The sequence below is a fragment of the Peromyscus maniculatus genome, chromosome 14 (assembly GCF_049852395.1).
Source record: "Peromyscus maniculatus bairdii isolate BWxNUB_F1_BW_parent chromosome 14, HU_Pman_BW_mat_3.1, whole genome shotgun sequence".
Taxonomy (NCBI): Eukaryota; Metazoa; Chordata; class Mammalia; order Rodentia; family Cricetidae; genus Peromyscus; species Peromyscus maniculatus.
Genome location: NC_134865.1, coordinates 73,950,791 through 73,960,935, shown reverse-complemented (window position 1 = coordinate 73,960,935; position 10,145 = coordinate 73,950,791).

Below are 10,145 nucleotides of genomic sequence, written 5' to 3'. Positions count from 1 at the left end.
ATTTCTTCACCTTAAAGGTTTACTATTTTTCCCTACACTAAAAATTTCTCAACCTCTTTTTCTCTAGCGTTACCTTTCCGACATTTTGTCGTTTCTTTCTGTTCTGTCCCAAAGGTCCCTGAGGCTTTTCTCCATCGTCTCCGTCTCTAACTCATTCCTGTCTTTGACCTTGTCTCATGACAGACTCACTTTCCTCTCTGGAGGCCAGCACCCTGTGGTCGCAAGTCATCCAGCCAAGCAGGGTGATGGTCTCCTAGGCCCAGCTACAGAAAAGTCGGCAGCTTTGGGAGCCCCTGTGTCCCACTGACAAGCTGTTCAGGGCTCAAGGGAGGATCCCAGAAGTGGAGACCAGGGCTTCTTTCTCCCTCAGTACTTCAGGAACTGTGGGGATGATACAGGACTTACATTCCATCCATGATAGAGACAAGAAGGAGGAAATGTCCACAGAGGACCCGACTGGGGGCCCAGTGTGGAGCAGCCAGATATCCTAAGAAGTTGTCATGGTTACATGATGAACAGAGCATCCAAGCCACCTTGCAGGGGCCAACCAGCAAGGTCTGTGTCATCTGGAGGGAGTGGAGGTTACTTTATTACAGAAATTATAATGTCCCCCTGTACAGAAAGCCATTCTCAAGCCATGCCCTGGTCTTAGAAGGGAAACGGTGATCTGTACCTAGCTTATCTCACCAGTGGCAATACTGCTGAGACCATCCAGTACTTACCTTCCCCAGGCTCTGTGCCTAGAGCAACACAGGTACTCCACCTTCGCGCCCTTTCGAGGAAAACTCAGAGAGATCTGGTAACCCGCCTGTGATCACACAGCCGGTCCGGGTCAGGATTGACAGCCACAAGCCCCAGCTCTAAGTACTGTCCCAGGCCAAACCTCTCTTAGTCCAGCCAGGGATGAAAGGAGGTCTTGCAGGCTAGGATGGCAGATGTAGGTTTGAACCCAGGTCTCCTGAGCCCCTCCTCTGTGTCTTGTGAGTAATAAGGTCAGTGGTAGTGATAGGCTCTGCTGCATGCAACTGTGCAGTAGGAAACAGGACTTTCTGCAGGTCACCAAGAGAGGGCCACTCTTGCAGAGAGGCCTTGGCCAAGGCCCTGTGGGTTTTGTTACGAAGTAGCTCCCCCTAGCGCACTGAAAAAAAATTACATAACTGGTTATTAAAGAGAGAAACCCCCAAAACTGGAGGAGGGGGTGGAGAAGAAAGAAGAGAAACAGGGTGGGGGTGTCGGGGTGGGGGTAGATTTTAGGCCCTGTGGTGTGTTTGGGGCAGTCTGCCAGGTTTCTGGTGTTACTGAAGACAGAGCCACCATTCATTGGGGGACCCAGGGAGAGATGTTCAATAAGTGGGACCAGAAGCCAGGTGAATCTAAATCCCATGAGAAGTCTGTGAATCGGGCCAGCTTCTCAGTGCCCTCCCAGGGTCTGACCGAGGCTCTGCAGAGAGCTAGAGCATCCTTGTACCCGGAGAGCCAGCCGCCCTTGATGGCTGGGCTGACAAACCCCAGGGCTGTTCCTCTGGACCCTCAGAGGCAACTGATGTTGTCAGCAAGTCGGCTTCATGGAGGAGCGTTGGGACTGTCTGTCTGTCACCTCCTCTTCCTTTTACCAGAGCAACTGTGACTTATTCGGATCTGCTCACCCCGTGGGCCAGTGACAGAGCTGGCTCTGTTGACACCCATTCCTACTGTTCTCATTCTCCAGTCACTTCTTGGTCTTTTCCAAGCCAATGTGACGGTTAATCTTTTTTAATTATTTATTAATCAATTTATGTGTATGAGTGGTTTTGCTTGCATGTTATGTCTTGTATCTGCAGAGGCCAGAATAGGGGGTCTGATCCTGTAACTAGAGTTACAGGTGGTTTTGTGCCACCATGTGGGTGCTGGGACTCGAACCCAGGACCTCTGCAAAAGCACCCAGTGGTCTTAACTGATGAGCCATCTCTCCCTCCCCATGGAGGCCAATCTGGATTGCCAACTAGATGTGATTTAGAATTGGCAGAGAAACAAACCTCTGGGTATGCCAGTGGATACGTTTTTAACTGGATTTTCAAGATGGAAGATCCACCCTAAATATGGGCGGCACCATTCCGTGGGCTGGAATCCTAGACTGAAGAAAAAGGAGAAAGCCAACTGAGCAAATGTTTTCATCTCTCTCTTCCTGACTGTGTGACTGTGGGTGTCATGTGACCAGCTGCCTCAAGCTCCTTGCCACCATGACAGCCCCCCACCTCCTAATGGACTGTACTCCTTCAAACTCTGAGAACAATGAGCTAAATTAACCAGTCCTTCTTGTTGGGTGTCGGATCACAGCCACAGGAAAGGTAGTTAATATGCTCTCTCAAGCGAAGTTCACATTTACTGGGAGGCACCACAGTACCAGGTGCCTTTGCATTAGATACAGTTCGTGATTTAACTGCTAGTCTGTAGGAAGACCAGGTAACAGAGGAACACTAAATCATGAAAATACAACTGGCAAAATGCCAAAATAAAACCCAAACTGAATGAAACTCCACAGGACAAACAACTTGATTTCTCCTACAAATAAATCACAAAGTCCAAAATGAGTGAGAGAGAACATAAAGAGATTAGGATATGTATAATCTCAGTCTGCCTGTGCTGCTATAACAAAATACCCAAGACGGGAGATTCATAAAACATAGACTGATTCCCTTAGAGCCCTGGAGGAAGGGGAGTCTAAGGTGGCAGCTGCTGAGCATCTCATGAGGGCTCCTCAGCTTCAAGATGGCATCTTGTTGCTGCATCTTCCTGAGGGGAGGAATGCAATGTCTTCACACAGAAAGCAGAAGGGCCAAGGGTCAAATGCCAGTCCCTTTCAGTCCCTTCACCAGATCACTGACCACATCATGAAGGTTCTGTCTTCATGACTCAATTGCCTCCTATAGCCCCAGTGTGTGTGTGTGTGTGTGTGTGTGTGTGTGTGTGTGTGTGTGTGTGTGCTTGCACATGCTTACACACTTGTATGTGAATACACATATGCACAGTGCCTGCAGAGGTCAGAAGAGGGCATTGGATCCCTGGAGCTGGAGTTATAGGTAGCATCCACATGGGTGCTGGGTTGCTGGGAATCTAACTCAGGTCTTCCAATAGCGGTAGGTGTTCTTATCATGAAGCCATCTTGCCAGCTTAGCCCTGCCTTCTTTTTAAAGGCAGGGTCTCTAGCTGAGCCTGTACTTACTTCACTGATGGTTAGACTAGCTGACTAAAGGGCTCCAGAGATACACCCAGCTCCACCCCACCTTCCTCAGCACTGGCCTTAGAGACATATGCGCAGAATCTGGCTTGTTATGTGAGTGCTGGGGATCCAAACTCATCCCCATGCTGTGCAGTAAGTACTTTACCCATGGAGCCATCTCCCCAGACCCCATCTTTCATTTCTAATAACATTGAAGATTATCTTTCCACTTACGAAGTTTGAGCGTCGTATTGAAGTGATGGCCTATGGCAAACAAATGTAAGGTGTGGACCTTGCTTAGACACTCGCTTGGCAAAAACTAACTGTAGAAGAAGGGATTTGATTAGAATTCCCATGTTCTTAAGAAACCTTTTTTTTTTTTCTTTTTTTTTCTTTTTTGTTTTGTTTTGTTTTGATTTTTTGAGACAGGGTTTCTCTGTGTAGCTTTGTGCCTTTCCTGGATCTCTGTAGACCAGGCTGGCCTCAAACTCACAAAAATCCGCCTGGCTCTGCCTACCGAGTGCTGGCAAAACCTTTCATATCTTTAGGGGTGCTATTATATTGCCATGATGTTAAAAACCTTTTGTAGGCATGAACTACAGTATAAAGTACATGATACATAAAATGTATTCCATAATAGTATGGGAAGGAGGCAGGATTGGGGCTGTGGATGAGGTCGGTATGTGGGATTTTTTTAAGTCTCTTTCCACTAACTTTATGTATTTAGCTATATTTTATGATTTTTAAATTAAAATACTTATTTTGTGTATCTGAGTATTTTGCCTGGGATGTATGTCTGTGCACCGTGTTCGTGCCTGGTGCCCATAGAGGCCAGAAGAGGGTGTCGGAGCCTCTGGAACTGGAGTTAGAGATGTCTGTGAGCTGCCATGTGAGTGCTAGAAATTGAGCCCCAGTTCTCTAGGAAAGCAGCCAGTGCTCTCAACCACTCTCTCCAGTGCCTGTATTTAACATTTACCTCAACAGAAACAATTAAGACACGAGGAAAAATGTGACACAAAAGAGCCAAGCGAAATAGGGAATTTTATTTGCCTTGTGGTTTCCTTTGTATGACTCCTGGAAAGAGTGATAACTAGTAATCAATCAATGAAAATCTGCAGACAAAGCAGCAATGGGACAGTGACAGTGTGTTCTGCTGGCCCTGGCAGAGCTCTTACTTGCCAGTGGTTTTGAGTGCACTGATTCAGCATTCTTTATCTTTCTGGAGAGAAGGGCCCCACAATCCTGTTAAAAGGGACTATGCAGGCCAGCCTGTGTGCTAAGCTGCTCGGGGTTGAGGTCACAGCCTGTCCCCAGCAGGCACCATGAGGAGCTCTCCCAGGATAGGACACAGACCAGGCCTTGGACACCAGGACTGGCTGCCACAGACACTGATCGATAGCACCCTCAGGGGCCTCTGGCCACCTCTGGCACTCAGCAGGTGGCCCCTTGGAAACAGAACCGGGCTTGGCGGAGCATCAGATCCTGCAGGAAACACTGAACCCAAACAGGAATCACTAGCCTGTGCACCCTGGGGGCTTGGAAGGACAGGTGGGGTGTCTTGACTTGAAGTGGACAACTGTGCTTTTTCAAAACCCTGGCGAGAGGCTGATCTGAGGGGACAGGGACAGGGCAGCGGTCGTCCCCCTCTTCAGGCTTTCGGGAATGTTTATACAAGTCAAGTCTGAGAACAAACATGCTGGGGGAAAGCCAGGAGGGAGAAGGAGCAAGGACACCAGAGGGTCCTGTGCAAGGGACTGTGGGGCCGTGTGAAAGAGAGGGGCAGGCTGGGATTTAGCCAGAGGAGTGCTTGATGGAGCTGGGCTCAGTCTGCTGCCGCATGGGGGGAGGGACAACCGGGAGAAGGCAGGGGTTTACACCGGAAGAAATATTCAGCTTTGTCAGAAATGAAACCAAGATGCCATCTGGAGCCTTTCAAGCTGGAAAATGCATTAAAAATTAATAATGGCCCAGATGAAAAGCGACCTGAGACATACCAACTAAACGCAGTGTGCAGTCCTACAGTCGGACCCTAGTTGAGGGTAAAACAAAAGCCAGCATTGGAATCCTTGATGAATTCTGAGTCTGGATTGTGGGTTATGATCAAGGTTAAATTTCTGGTTGTTTTGTAAGTGTGTGGTGGTTACGTAAGAGGTTGTTAGGAAAATGAACTTTGGATTTGTTGTTGTTGTGGTTTTGGTTCTTTTTCCCCTTGGTTTTTTTGAGACAGGGTCTCTGTGTGTAGCTTTGGAGCCTTTCCTGGAACTCACCCTGTAGCCCAAGCTGGCTTCGAACTCACAGAGATCCGCTTGCCTCTGCCTCCCAAGTGCTGGGATTAAAGGCGTGCGCCACCACCACCTGGCAGAAAATGCACTTTGAAATCACAATGGATAAAGGGATTCAGAAGGGGAGACTGGAGACAAGCTGTCAATACTTGGTGTTCCTCACCACTGCTCTTATGAATGTTTTGCAAACCTCAAATTATATTTGTAATGCCTGGCATGGTGACACACACATTTAATCTCAGAACTCAGGAGGCAGAGGCAGGCAGATCTCTGTGAGTTCAAGGCCAGCCTGGTCTATAGAGTGAATTCCAGGACAGCCAGGACGATACAGAGAAACCCTGTTTCAAAAAACCATAAACAAACAAACAAACAAACAAGTGGGCCGTTCCTGAGGGACAACACCAGGGGTGGACCTCTGGCCTCCACGTGCATGGGCATTACATGTGGGGGCACACCTGCAGCCACAGCACACACATGAGCATTCACACCTCCACACACATCCATATATTCCCTGACCCCAGACCACCCCCACTCCCTAGGCCCCCACCCCTGCCCAAACAACCTGAGCATGCTCAGTGCTGGCAAGGTGCAGAGAATGAACACTCATCCTAAAAACAGGAAAGAAAACTGGCCTGAGTGTTTTAGAGGTGACTTGGGAAATTGATAGCAAAAAGTTTCAACTACCAAGGTCACTGCTAGGAATTTAGTTTAAAAAGTTGGCCGTGAGGTGGGCTGTCCTTACAGTGGAATGTCACTTAGTCTTATTAAGACAGGGGTTCTGACACATGCCGCAGCATGGAGGGACCCTGAGGATGGCATGCTAAGTACAATCAGCCATTCACAAAAAGACAGGTGCTGTCTGATTCCACATGTATCAGTGACTAGAATGCTCATGTCTATATCAATAGGAAGCAGTAGGCTGGTTCCCAGAGTCTCAGGGGATGGGGAAGAGGGATCTGGAGTTTAAAAGGCACAGCATTTCAACTTTGTAAGTTCAAAGATTTCTGGGACAGAGTCACACAGCAACATGAGCACACTAGCACCCTGTGTAGGCAGGGCTTTTTTTCCCCCATCAGAACCTCTGGCTCCACAGTAAACAACACAGAGACTTATTATTAATTATAAATGCTCAGCTGATAACTTAGGCTTGTTACTAACAAGCTCTTACATCTTAAACTAACCCATATTTATTATCTACGCTCTACCACATGGCAGTACCTTTTTTCACCACAAGTTCATCTTGCCTCTCTCTGCATCCTGGCAACTCTGCGCTTCTTCATCCCTGAACTCTTTTTTCCCCTGTCTGCAAGTCCTGCCTGACCTCTTCCTGCCTAGCTATTGGCCGTTAGCTCTTTATTAAACCACTAAGAACAGCACATCTTCACAGTGTACAAAAGACTATTCCATAACATCCCTGAGCCATACCCCTAAAAATGACTAAAATTTTAAGTTCTATGTTTTATATATTTTGCTACCAGAAAAAAAAAAATGAAAATAAGGACCACGTGACCATGGATGTGTACAGAAGCCCTGCTGGAAGGGCTTTGCCTGGAGCACTCTATGTTCAACAATAGATTAGCTTACTTAATAAGTGACGGTCCATTCACAGAGCTGGGCACAGTGTAACCTTGGAGATGGCGTTTTGAAACAATGTTTAATCCCATAGTGAGTGTTCATTGTGCATTATGTGGTAAAATGTTTCTAAGACATTATGTTCAGCGCCAGTCAGAGCCCAGCTCTTGCCTGTTCACCCATTCCTGGGTGCATCTACTTCAAGCTCCCTGAGATCCAGGCTCACTGACCATTGTTTTCCTAGTGCAAGGGCAGTACTGACACCCAGTGAATAATAATGTGGGTCTGTTCAATAAACAAAGAGAACGTGGGGGAGAACGGACCAGAAGGTTTACTTTAAAACCTTCAGCAGCATTTCTTCGTGGTGTCATGGCAGTTGATCTTAAATTCCTTCTTGTCCATCTGCATGATCTAAGGGCTCTGCACAGAACACTGACTAGTTTTTGTAATAAAGTATGTAAAAACAATTCAAGCAGCTATTCAAAGCAGTTGTGGGTTATTATTAAAACCACAAATGCATCAAAATACACTGTATGAAATTCTCAAAGAATTAATAAAAATATTGTTTATTTATTTGTTTGGGTTTTTTGTTGTTTGTTTGTTTGTTTGTTTTTTGAAATGGTTTCTCTGTGTAGCCCTGGCTATCTTGGAACTCACTCTGCAGACCAGGCTGGCCTCAAACTCAGAGATCCACCTGCCTCTGCTTCCTGAGTGCTGGGATTAAAGGCAGGAGCCTTCATCACCCAGCTTTAAATTACTATTTTGAAAAAGCCCAAAAATGCAATTACTTTTTTAAAATGTGAACCATTTAAAAATGGTAAGTAAAATAAAATCAGGAGGAATCTTAGCCTTAGTGACTTTGGGGACAAGATCTCTCAGGACAGGGTTCAAAGTGTCCTTAAAACTCTGGGAGCTTCAGCCAGTCCTCAAAATGCACACCCATGCCCAGGCCCCCAGGCCAGGAGGGAGGCTGTGGTAGCATTAAACTCCTCTTTGGCCTCTGCTAGCTCCTCTGAATGCAGATGGCATCCTTAGCTCATAAGCTTCCCCTTCCAATTTGCCATGGGCCTGGGAAGGCATGGCAGGGCTGGAGAGGAACTGGAGATCATTGTCGCCATTTGGCAGACAAGTAATTGGCACCAGAATTCTGGAGCCAGTGGAGTTGTGGGCTTATGGAAGTTTTTCGTTGGTTCTGGACTCCCCTCCCTGCCTCCCTGTTTCTTCATGGCCAGATTCCAACCACCTGGGGACAGATGGCTGAGGGAGGCAAGGCCAGCAAACATCAGCTGTCCTGGGAGGACTCTGTGGAGTGCATTCCCTGCCAGGATGATCAACGGCTCCTCTCAAGGTCTGGCGAGACCTGCAGCTTCTCTGACCGGGGATGAGTCCCAGATGACCCTCTCTCCCAGAATAAGAGCCTTCCCAGGCCCATTGGAAAGAACCTGCGGCTCGCTCATCCCGTGACAGTGGTTGACAGGACCCAGCCTCTGCAGTTAACAAAAACAAGTCGAGGATGTGAAGAAAGAAAAAAAAAAGCAGACCTTATTTCAGAGAGTGATTCTAGGTTTGCAAAAACGGAGCAGAAAAAAACAGACTGTATAGAGAGACAAGGAGGAAATTAAGATCGGCTGCCAGGACGCATGCCCACGGACTCAGCGGTTAAGAGACCAGACTGATTCTGCAAGGGACCCACATCAGATGGCTCACAACCACCTGGACCTCAGGGAATCTGATGCCTCTGGCCTTTGGGGGCACCTGCACTCAAATGTACATGCACACACACAGACACATAGACACAGACACACACACACAGACACACACACACAGACACACACACACACACACACACACACACACACACACTTTTTATAAATCATTAAAATAAGCAGACACCTTAGAAGCAGGAGAGGGCTTCCTAGGGACTGGGAAAGGAGAGACTGGGCAAAGGTTCAAGGGCAGGGGAGGAAGGGTAGGCGGGTGGGGGGGACACCATCAGTGCACAGTGGAAACTTTCGTGGAGTTATAATGGTGAATTCACCAACCTGTGCAATTGCTCTCTTAGTTATAATTTTAAAACCTCATTCTTTGGAGCCTGGCATGGCCAATTCCAAGAATCTTCCCCATGGCTGAGGGCTAGCGATCCCAGCTTTCTCCTGCCTCCCTCATGGGCTTGTCTTTCCCAGCAGCTAGCTGTGGCCATGCTACCAAGCTGAGGACAGAATGGGGACAGAGCTTTTTGCGCCGCTGCTGCTGCTGCCGCCGCCGCCGCCGCCGCCGCCGCCGCCGCCGCCGCCGCCGCCGCCGCCGCCGCCGCCGCCGCCGCCGCCGCTGCGATGTTTCTGCTTCAAGACTGGCTCTTGCTGGACTTGTTTAAGCTGGACCCACCTGGCTTAGGCTGGCTGGGTTGTGACTTGGGCTCTCTGTCTCTCAGTGTCCTGTTCCTCGTCTTATCCAAAGCTGAAGGTTCAATGCACCTGGCCAAAGGACCTGGGCTCCTCAGCGTCCAGTCAGTGTGAATCCTTGGGGGATGTCCTGTGATCTAAAGACAAAACAGCCTTGCCAGGCGGTGGTGGTGCACGCCTTTAATCCCAGCACTTGGGAAGCAGAGCCAGGCGGATCTCTGTGAGTTTGAGGCCAGCCTGGGCTACTGAGTGAGTTCCAGGAAAGGCGCCAAAGCTGCATAGAGAAACCCTGTCTCAAAAAGAAGGAGAAGAAGAAGAAGAAGAAGAAGAAGAAGAAGAAGAAGAAGAAGAAGAAGAAGAAGAAGAAGAAGAAGAAGAAGAAGAAGAAGAAGAAGAAGAAGAAGAAGACACAACAGCCCGAATATCCATGTGTTGGTTGGTTTTAGTATCAACTTGCTACAAATTAGGATTACTTAGGTAGGGAGTCTCACCCAAAGCGTCTCCCTGATTACTTCACTTGATGTGGGAAAGCCCCACTCCCAAATGTGGACATCACTATCTGGTAACAGCCCAGATCAAAAACATCATGGTGGATGACTCCTTCACTGATATCAAGACCAGTGTTTCCAGGCTTTTCCGTGCTGACTGAGAACCAGCGGCTCTCCAGGAACCTTCCAGGTTTGGGACTGC